Source organism: Myxocyprinus asiaticus, chromosome 2 (genome assembly GCF_019703515.2).
Source record: "Myxocyprinus asiaticus isolate MX2 ecotype Aquarium Trade chromosome 2, UBuf_Myxa_2, whole genome shotgun sequence".
Taxonomy (NCBI): domain Eukaryota; kingdom Metazoa; phylum Chordata; class Actinopteri; order Cypriniformes; family Catostomidae; genus Myxocyprinus; species Myxocyprinus asiaticus.
In genome coordinates, this window is record NC_059345.1 from 63,424,408 (window position 1) to 63,435,989 (window position 11,582).

Here is an 11,582-nt window from a genome sequence, read left to right on the forward strand (position 1 = left end):
ACAGGACAGACATCCCATAGAGTGGTGGATAAAAAATAAATAAATTAAAAAAAAAAACACACTCTAAAAGAGTTCTGGGCAACCAGTGTTCTAGGGTGACTTGTCAAGGACATAAATCAGAGACACTAATAAATAGGTCTTCAAGCTCATTCCCACTCACCACACCACAGCACATTATTTCCCTGCACCACAAAGTGTTAAGTCTCCCTGCCCTAAAGTGTGATGGGTAGAGTCTGGCCCGAGTGTTTTCTAGTGCCGCTTAGGCAGCATATCCCAGCCATGCTTCGTTTCCCTTCAGTGAGCAGTCAAAATAGTCAAAATCAGGACGACAATATTCTCACATCCCTATCGCTCAATGTAGATGCTTAGGGCTGTCTTCCTGGGATGCCAATTTGTGTTGGTCACACAGTAACCTGAGGGTAGGTACTTTAGTTTGCTCGGAGCCCACATTTCAACTCCGTTATTTCCTCCACTGTTCCAGTGCAGGACATGCTGGTTTTAGTGCAGGAAGTCCAGTCACTCCTCCACAAGGAAGCAATAGAGATTTTTACTCCTGAGAGAGCACTGCATGGCTTCTATAGCCGTTATTTTTTGATTGGGGAAAAAAACAGCAACATTCATTATATCCTGGACCTGAGAAGGTCTGAATCAGAGAACAGAGAACACAGTCCAATCACCATCAATGGAGCACCAGTGGAGAGAGTCAGCAGCTTCAAGTTCCTGGGTGTCCACATCACTGAGGAACTCACATGGTCCGTCCACACTGAAGTCGTTGTGAAGAAGGCTCATCAGCGCCTTTTCTTCCTGAGACGGCTGAGGAAGTTTGGAATGAACCGCCACATCCTCACACGGTTCTACACCTGCACTGTGGAGAGCATCCTGACTGGCTGTATCTCCGCCTGGTACGGCAATAGCACTGCCCACAACCGCAAAGCACTGCAAAGGGTGGTGCGAACTGCCAAACACATCATCGGAGGTGAGCTTCCCTCCCTCCAGGAAATATATACAAGGCGGTGTGTGAAAAAAGCTCGGAGGATCATCAGAGACTCCAGCCACCCGAGCCATGGGCTGTTCTCACTGCTACCATCAGGTAGGCGGTATCGCAGCATCAGGACCCGCACCAGCCGACTCCATGATAGCTTCTTCCCCCAAGCAATCAGACTTCTGAACTCTTGATCTCCCACGATCAAAATACATCAGCCCTGCACTTTATTACTCTTTTATCTCACACCGGACTGTCATAAATTATATTACTGTCATTATATTATGTCTCTCTTAACAACTGACTATCAACCGACAGCCTGAATGTCAATACAGTACAATACTGTACATTCTATATATATACTTTTTTCATATATATTTTAATTTTTATTGAATAATGTGTATCTATATAGTATCTATATAGTAAAAAACAAAAAAAAAAACAAAAACAGCATATTGTATACTGTACAGTGTATGTTATTATTTGTATATTGTTGAGTGTAATTGTGTATAACAGATGTTTAAATTGTGTTGTGTTAATTTGATGTTTTAAGTTGTGTAATTATGTATAACAGATGTTTAAATTGTGTTGTGTTAATTTGATGTTTTAAGTTGAGTGTAATTATGTATAACAGATGTTTAAATTGTGTTGTGTTAATTTGATGTTTTAAGTCGAGTTTAATTATGTATAACAGATGTTTAAATTGCGTTGTGTTAATTTGATGTTATTGTAAATTGGTATATGTCTCATCACTGTCACGACTGCTATGTTGATCGGAACTGCACCCAAGAATTTCACACACCATTGCACTTGTGTATATGGCTGTGTGACAATAAAGTGATTTGATTTGATTGATTTGAATCGGACACGGAGGACATTTCCATTCAAAATGGTCAATCAAAAGCATGTTCTGTCCCACATCCATTCCAGGGAATTTGAACCTGAATCAGGAAGCAGTTCTCGCTACCTTGATGTTGAGCAGCATTCAAAACCTAAATTATCTAGATGATTGGCTGATCTTGGCCCACTCCGAGGAGTCGGCTGCAGCCCACAGGGACTTGCTGCTGTCACATTTTGGGAATTTGAGGCTCAGGGTCAACTGGCCCAAAAGCTATTTGACTCTCAGATCTTCTTCCTCGGAGTAGAGTCTGATTCACGTACCCTACCATGAGGGAATGGCTCTCAGGAGCACACATTTAGATCATTCAGCAGAGCTTGACATTCTTCAAAGCCGAGCTGAACCTGCCACTCTGCATGCTTCGGCGTATTCTGGGCATGATAGCTGCTGCAGCCCGAGGACCTTTCACATACACTGAGATATTTCTTGAATGAGAGATGAATGATCAGTGTTTCAATTGAGATCCGCCTAAAAGTCCAATGATTTTCCTTCAGCGTGAAGCTGAAACTGTGATAAATATTGGAAACAAGCTGCCAGCACTTAATTTGTGAAAGGACGCATTACCACATTTACCAGAAGGTGCAAGCACTCTTGGTAAATGCGGATGCGTGCATGAACAGTCAAATGCGTATAATGGTCATAATGCCCAACATGTGGAAAATTAGATGTTATCGTTGCCCCGTCTCTGAGGGCCGTCCTTCAGCCAGGCTCACAACAGGAGTGGACAGGAGAGACGAGAGGTGCAATTTAATAAGCCTCGTTTGGGCAGTGGAAATATTAGACCATCTGGGCAACTTTTTTTTAAATAATAAGTTTTGAGACACAATATACTGCAAATAACAATTCTCTAACTATATTTATAAACCAGTTTACTGATTTCAGCCACTCCATCAGAAGCCATTTTTATTCTTTCCACTGAACCGTGTGCACAGGATAGCAGGATAGTCAATAAAGCATACATGAATGTGGACTTCAAAAACCAACCATAGAAAGCAAAATTATGTGTAAAGATATAAACGCCAGACAAGATTATGCCTGCTATGACCCACCTCAGCCCCTATATTTAAAGCAGTTCTGATGCTGCCTTGGTTCTGTGTATATGAAATACACCAGAGTAGCCTTATTGTTGTCATGAGCAAATATTTAATAATTTATAGTTTCATATTTCTTTATTCATAATTTTATATTGAAAACATTGATCTCATAAAATTTTTATACAATTGTAATTGCTGTGTAAATGCATTTTTGCTACCTCTGAGCATGCATTAAACTGTCTGTGTAAATACACTTTTTCTTGGTATTTATGTCACTTCAGATGCAGCTTCTATGCCACCTTTGCAGAGTTAAGACGGCTTAAGAGAAGGTGTTAGGCAAATGTTGGATTCGGACATGTCTTGATGTCTTCGTACCTCTATGTACTGTCTTTCGAAAGCACATTTTTTCCAGCTTAGAGCCATTAATATCATAAGAGGTACAGTACATAAAAAATTTTAAGAGTGTTTTTGTATAAAGATATGCCTATTTTTAATGTTTTGTACTGTACATAATCATTTAGTTAATATGATCTACTATATTGGCATTTTTATGAGAACATATTTTAAATTCAAATATACCCTCTTTCTTGGATCACAGAACTGTAGTCAATTTCATAAATAATATGCATGAATAACCATTAACATTTTGAATATGAAGAACAAAAACAAAGCAGGTCAGTACTAGACAGTTTTTTGACCATAGAATCATGTTTCATTTGAAGCTTGTTCACATGTAAATAGTTTTTAAGTTTAATCTATTTGCATCCAGACAAATGGAAAGTTAACTGTTACAGTGCAAAGCTCTATGTAGCAGGTGTAGGTTCTCAATATGTGATGCAAATCAACAGCAACATGCAAACAAATCATTCTGCGGTCTCTTTAAGAAGTGTGCATTTTTTTCAATGAAATATGTTCTTCTATCCCATCCAGGGGTTAAATTGGGATTTTGGAGGTGGGGGAGCTCTTAAATCGGGTTATGTTGCAACAATTATTATGCAAAGAAATATTAAACTGAGGAAAAGGGAACCTGGGTGATATGTGGTGAGGGCTTGTGCTGAGGTAGTATGTCATACGGAGTTACCGAGAGATATGGTGCCAGTGCCAGTAGGGCACTGAGTATGCATCTTGGTGCCAGTTGGCCAACGGGCTGGCGCGTATGGTCGTGTCGAGGTATTATGACATATAGAACCCTGGTTGCAAGTAATTCGTGAAGGAAGGATGTCTGGATGGGAAAGCAAGGAAAGGTGTTGGAGGGGATCTGGTGTCCAGCTGCGGGGGGTGGCAGGGACACGTCCCTGACCACTGCCCCACCACCAGGAGATGTTCCAGGATTAATGGGGCGAAACATTGAAGATAGGTGGCTCCCAGCTGATGACACCGCAGCTGGGCTGAAGGCATTGGTGGAGGTGCGGCAGGCAATAATGCCCGACAGGTTTTTAAAGCTACCTGTGCATCTGTTTAACGTCCTGGTTACTTGCGTAACCTCCGTTACCTGATGGAGGGAACGAGAAGTTGTATCGATGTAGTGACACTAGGGGTCACTCTTGGGAGCCCGAAACACCTCTGGTCTTTGAAAAAAAGCCAATGAAAATTGGCGAGTGGTATTTGCATACCACTCCCCTGAACATATGGGTATAAAAGGAGCTGGTATGCAACCACTCATTCAGGTTTTGTGCTGAGGAGCCGAGACAAGGTCCCGGCCATTTCAGCGGGTGGTCCAGCATTGTGGCAGGAGGGACACAATGTCTCGTTCCCTCCATCAGGGAATGGAGGTTACACAAGTAACCAGGACGTTCCCTATCTGTCACTCACTCGATGTTGTGTCGATGTAGTGACACTAGGGGTCCCTTTATGAAATGCCACAACTGACTGAACTCTGTTACATGAACTAATGGTGTGTGACGGGCAGACCACTGTGTGCCTCGTAGCCAGCACACCAGGCCGACACGTAACCTCCCCCAACGCTGTTATGAGTGTCAAATGGCCCTTCGGGGGCAAGTCGACTGCCCAAAAGATAGAGACAGGCTAGCCCAGTCTTGGCCTCTTATTCTCTCTTTTTTTCTCTCTCCCCCAAAAAAAAGAGTTAACCTACTGGGGCCACCAGGTCTATGTCGGGGGGGGGGGGTGTCACTCCCAAGGGGTAGACACCGCGGAGACCACACCCCGCCCGGGGGGGGGGGTAATATGAGTGGAAATATGTCACATGGCCTCTGCCCAAGGAAGACACAGTTCACCAACAGGGAAACAAATTAGTGGAAGATATACGTCGCATGGGGTTACCTATGGAGAACCAACACTTGCGGAGCACCTACCCCAGTACAGGGCTTAGTTAGCACATGTACTGAGCTGGCAGCGAGTTTCTCCACAAACTCATCTGCCACAGGGCTCGGAGGAAGTCATCCAGGGAACACAGTTTGTGAACACTACTGGGAGTCAACAGCACATGTCTTCAGCTCAGGGGAGGTGAAAGGCGCTATGCGCAAGCGATACACCCGGCTAGCTGTCCCGGACTTACCTGCTTGTGCCTGCCACTACACGGGATAAAACCGGTTCCACCCGGAGATTGTAGAACCTCGCAAATGTGTTGGGTGTTGTCCAGCCCGCTGCTCTGCAAATGTCTGTTAGAGAGGCACCACTGGTCAAGGCCCAGGAGGCCACCACACTCCTGGTAGAATGGGCTCGTAGCCCTGCCGGGGCGGCATGTCCTGGGCTTGATATGCCATTGTTATGGCATCAATGAACCAGTGGGCGATCCTCTGCTTGGAGACAGCGCTTCCTTTCCACTGTCCACCAAAGCAGACAAAGAGCTGCTCAGAGACTCTAAAGCTCTGTGTGTGATCCAAAAAGATGCGTAAAGCACGCACCGGACACAGCAACATCAGGGCTGGGTCTGCCTCCTCCTGGGGCAGCGCTTGCAGGTTCACCACCTGATCCCTAAAAGGGGTCGTGGGTACCTTGGGCACATAGCCCGATTGGGGTCTCAGGATCATGTGAGAGTAGCCCGGACCGAACTCCAGGCACGTTTCGCTGACAGAGAACGCTTGCAGGTCTCCTACCCTCTTGATGGAAGTGAGCGCAGTCAGGAGGGCAGTCTTTAAAGAGAGTGCCTTAAGCTCAGCTGACTGCAGGGCTCAAATGGGGCTCTCCGTAGACCCTGAAGAACTACAGAGAGGTCCCATGAGGGAATGAGGCGCGGTCTGAAGGGATTCAACCTCCTGGCACCTCTCAGGAACCTGATTATCAGGTCGAGCTTCACAAAGGACTTACCGTCCACTGTGTTGTGGTGTGCCGCTATAGCGGCTACATACACCTTCAAGGTGGAGGGGGACAGCCACCCTTCCAATCTGTCCTGCAGGAAGGAAAGCACCAATCCGACTGCGCATCACTAGGGGTCTTAGCGTCGGGAAGAACACCACTTAGTGAACAGACGCCACTTCAAGGCATACAGGCACCTCATAGAGGGGGCCCTAGCCTGAGTGATCGTGTCTACCACCGCAGGTGGTAGGCCACTTAAGTCTTCCGCATCCCATCCAGGGGCCAGACATGGAGATTTCAGAGGTCTGGTTGCAGTTGCCCGAATCGACTCCAAATCAGCTGGACCACCTGAGGGTGGAGTCTCCACTCTCCCCTGAGGGTAACCTGTCGTGACAGTGCGTCCACTGCAGTGTTGAGGTCGCCCGGGATGCGAGTAGCTCGCAGCGACCTGATGTGCTGCTGACTCCAGAGGAGGAGACGGCGGGCGAGTTGTGACATACAACGGGAGCGTAAACTGCCTTGACGGTTGATGTATGCCACCGTTGCTGTGTTGTCTGTTGGAACTAACACATGCTTGCTCTGGATCAACGGCCGAAACCTCCACAGGGCGAGCAGAATTGCCAACAACTCGAGGCAGTTGATGTGCCAATGCAGCTGCGGGCCCTTCCAGGAGCCAGCGGCTGTGTGCCCATTGCATACAGCACCCCAGCCCATTTTGGAGGCGTCTGTCATAACCACGATGCGCCTGGAGACCTGCTCTAGGGGAACGCCTGCCCGTAGAAGTGTGAGGTCGGTCGAAGGGCTGAAGAGGCGGTGACAGACCGGCGTGATGGCCACGCGATGTGTCCCGCGGCACCATGCCCATCTCGGGACTCGAGTCTGGAGCCAGTGCTGAAGCGGTCTCATATAAATCAACCCGAGTGGAGTGGCCACCGCTGAGGATGCCATATGCCCCAGGAGCCTCTGAAACAGTTTCAGTGGAACCGCTATCTTCTGTCTGAATGCCTTCAAACAGGTCAGCACCAACTGTGCATTCTCGTTCGTGAGGCGCACCGTCATCAAGACTGAGTCCAACTCCAAGCCGAGAAAAGAGATGCTCTGAACCGGGAGGAGCTTGCTCTTTCCCCAGTTGACCCAAAGCCCTAGTCGGCTGAGGTGCGAGAGCACCAGGTCCCTGTGTGCACACAACACATCCTGAGAGTGAGCTAGGATTAGCCAATCATCGAGATTTTCATGGGTTCTTGGCAGCCGGCCATGAGACGGGTGGCGTCTGCTTCCTGCGGTGGGCTCCACGCCGGGGCCGGGCTGCAGGGGCAGGCTGCGGCAGAGCCGGTGCAGTCACCGCAGGGGGACACCCTTGGTGACGAGCAGACGGGGTGCAGGATCTTGAGCCGCGCTGGGGCAGGATGTGCCGGATAGCCTCCATCTGCTGCTTCGCTGCCGAGAACTGCTGGGCAAAGTCCTCGACGGTGTTGCTGAACAGGCCAACTTGGGAAATGGGGGCGCCAAAGAACTGTGCCTTGTCAGCCTCTCCCATCTCGACCAGGTTGAGCCAAAGGTGGTGCTCCTGGACCACCAAGGTGGACATCGCCCACCCGAGAGACTGCGCCGTGACCTTCCTTGACCGGAGAGTGAGGTCGGTCGCCGAGCGCAGCTCCTACATCAATCCCGGGGCGGAACTACCCTCGTGCAGTTCCTTTAGCGCCTTGGCTTGTTGGACTTGCAGAGGAGCCATGGCATGCAGGGCGGAGGCGGCTTGTCCAGTGGCACCGTAGGCTTTGGCCATCAGGGACAACGTAAACCTACAGGCCTTGGATGGGAGCTTTGGGCGCCTGCGCCAGGTGGCGGCACTCTGCGGGCATAGGTGCACCGCAAGCGCCTTATCCACTGGGGGGATCGCTGAATAGCCCTTGGCCGCCCCACCATCGAGGGTAGTGAGGGCGGGTGAGATGAAAGATCAGGACCGGACAGTAAAAGGTGCCTCCCACGACCTTGTCAGCTCCTCGTGCTCTTCCGGGAAGAAAGGAACTGGGGGGGGCATGGCTGTGAGCGGCTGCCCAGGAAATAGTGTCCGTCATCTCCACGTCAGCCTGTGACTGGGCGACTGTACCCGAGGGGGGAAGCCCAGCTGAGGCTTCCGCGTCCGACTGGACGAGCCCGCTCTCCGATGCTGCGCTCAAGAGCTCATCACCTTCTCGGGCTCTGAACAAGAGGTCAAACTCGCCATGAGACGAGCCGGCAGACTCATCCGGAAGCCTGATCGGGGCAGAGGAGCATGCTGGGGAATGGGAGGTCCGTGGGGGGATACCCGGCAGAGGTGGTCCCATTGGGGTCCCCAAATCGCCCCCAGTGCTAGCCGCGCTGGCCTCATAATCGTGGGTAGAAGGACCAAGGCGGGGAGCCGCTGGGGTGGCTTGCTTTCTCGCAATGAGTACATGACCCATTCACGAAAGCTGTCTCCATGTGGGCAGCACCCAGACACGAAAGACAGTGATCGTGACCATCAGAAGGTGAGAGATAACGACCGCAACCAGGAATAACACACAAACAGAAAGGCATCTTTAAAAAGACGTTCCGTGTGTGCCGCTCTTTTAGAGAAATATACTCTTTTTTTTTAGTATATACTCTTTTATTTCTGCTGAAGCGCCCAAGGGCATTCTCTGCAGTGCACCAGTGCAGAGGGGGGAGAAGCCGCTGAAATGCGCCGTCAGATCCAGCAGAGGTGAATGAACAGCCGTGGGAATTCAACTCAGTGAGCATCGACCGTTCGGCTGCGCAGAGATAATCTGAATGAGTGGTTGCAAACCAGCTCCTTTTATAGCCGTATGTTCAGGGGAGTGGTATGCAAATACCACTCACCAATTTTCATTGGCCTTTTTTCAAAGACCAGAGGTGTTTTGGGCTCCCAAGAGTGACCCCTAGTGTCACTACATCAACACAATGTCGAGTGAGTAACAGATAGGGAAGTATTGATTTAAAAGCTATTGATTAAAGGTCTAGAATCAATATATTTTTTATTGCAAAATATTCAGACATTTGCATTTTGAAAAGATACGAGTAGTTTAAGAGTGTAGGGATATGACTGACAGCGTCATGGGAGTGGGCGGTCAATTCAGCACTTGTTTTATGCGCTTTGTTGGCTATAAATTCTCTGACTGGTCGATTGTTTCCCTTCAGGATCATGAGTAGTGTCGTTATTCAGCACAAATTCTGTTATTAAACTTCGTTTTGTTAAATAACATGGACTAATGACTTCAGCATTAGCACATCCCATCAATTAACCCCCTTAGAGTTCATAGTAGGTCTGTTTTTAAAAGTTTACAAGTTATCCATAAAAATCAGTTCATTTTTAATTACAGAATCAGACTGTTGCACAGTTTCAGATGAGCAAACATTCATCTGTAACCGATTTTACCTCACTAAAATCATGTTAACATGTGTAATTTTTTGCATCTTACAGCTACAGTATGTGTTCGAAACGCAAGTGTATTTCACATTTATGTATTGGCCCCATTCACTTCCATTGTAAATTTCTTACTGTCACTGTATGGTAATTTAATGCATTTTTTTTTTTTTTTAATAAATGAGGGACAAATTGAAATTATTTGTGGTAATCCACATTATGTCACAAATGCTGTCGATTGAGCTTAACTTATATTGAACACGGAACATTCTGAAACTTTGGGTGCATAATTCATTCAGCACCATTTGTGCTAAGGACATGAATGCTGTCTCAAATTGTGCGGTTTGTCGAGGAAAGATGTGATATTACTTTCTTAAGTGATTGACTTTTGGCTACATTGAAAGCAAGACTCAAGCCATATCTAGGGACCAGAATATCACTTGGGTTGGGCCTTTTTTGGCTTGGGCTACACTTAGCAACTACACAGAACAACCTAGCAAACACCTTACAATTCCCAATAAGAGGCACTCACCTTTTCTCTTTAGAAAGGTAAAAATATAGTTATTATTTCAATTCTGTAGGTCTTAACTGGAATATATTACAGGCGTAATATATTCCAGTTACTGTCCGCACAAACATATCGAGAGAGTGAAGAAACTGGGTCAATATCCCATATGGATTGCTTTAAGAAGGACATTTACATGCTCCTGTCATAACCCCTTAGGACTAAAACCATCATTCAACGAAACATATTTAGTGTAGGCTACATCTTAACCCTGAAAGCCCTGCCATCTGGAAAAATCCCAGGAGTAGAAACATGTAAGACCAGCTGTGGCATGCTGTGTGAATGCATTTCTCAACTAATTGTAGCTACACTGTGATTTTCCTGAGGCATTTTGAAAATGGAAAGTACTTACCTGAGATCAAACTGGAATCCTAAACTGGTCTACATGCTACCAGACAACTATTATCACTTCAAATGCAACATCTACACGTCTTTTACAGCTCCTTAACAGTTAGAAACCCCCTTTAGTTTGTCTATTGCATCACATAAGAGCTTGACGTGACTGTAAAAAGCTTTCAATTCCTGTTTGATGATGAAAAAGCAAAAGTGCATGCTGGTCTATGGGACTTTTTGACATGTAAGACTGTGTAAATCCATACCGAAAATACACTGAAACAATGAAATGACGACTTCTTGAGCATTTAAAACAGAGCTGATCACATAATATGCAACTACATCCAGTAAAAAGAGACAGAGAAACTTGTCCTAATGATTCATTTCAGATGGGTATCATGTCGGATCGTCTTTGAATAGTCATGCATTTAGTAATATGAAACGGTTTGAAATATATACTTACCTATGTTAGTGTGGTGCTGTCTTTTCACTGAAGGTTTTTTATTATTATTGTAGGTTTTAGCTTAAAGTCAGTGAATCTCATGTTAAAGCCTCCAGATTCTTCCGAACGTGCATGAACAAGAACACTGGACCAGTAAACCCCGAATCAGCAGATCCTGTTCAGCAGTCAAAGTACTGGTTTAGAACTGCATGACTTTAAATACATTTTATGACCCACGACTTCTGCGTTAATCACATGGGTCTTGAACAGCACTACAAGAGTATTTATTTACACAGCGTCTATAAAATGCCTTATTATGAGTGACTGCACCAACTGTTCCACACACAATCATGTAATGGGATACAGTCATTTACATAGTTGCAGCAACGCTGTCAAGAGTCACAGGAGAAATGAAGCTGTTTAGCAGATGTTATTTAGAATGTGATGCTTTTTTAGATGAAAATATCTAAAACAGACATATCAGAGATGTACGTGTGCTCTCTGGGTTACTAACTTTTTCTGATTAAAGTTATAGCCGATTTTATTCCTTTCTTGCCATGAGGATGCCATATGGTCAACAAACCCTAAAATGACTACATTTAATTTAAACAACTTTACAGCTCAAATAGTGCATGAGTTTTTACAGACTAATTCATGTAAGTGTGCTTTT

General features: G+C 46.3%; 1 protein-coding gene across 1 annotated transcript in view; it reads right to left on the minus strand.

Annotated features, from left to right (window-relative positions):
- The window catches only part of LOC127453307 (UPF0687 protein C20orf27 homolog), a 32,136-nt gene extending 21,506 nt beyond the window's left edge, over window positions 1-10,630 (minus strand). Inside the window, exon 1 of the mRNA XM_051719633.1 lies at window positions 10,490-10,630. The gene's annotated coding sequence lies outside the window, so the exon portion shown is untranslated. The remainder of the gene's footprint in view (window positions 1-10,489) is intronic.
- Between the last annotated feature and the right edge of the window lie 952 nt (window positions 10,631-11,582).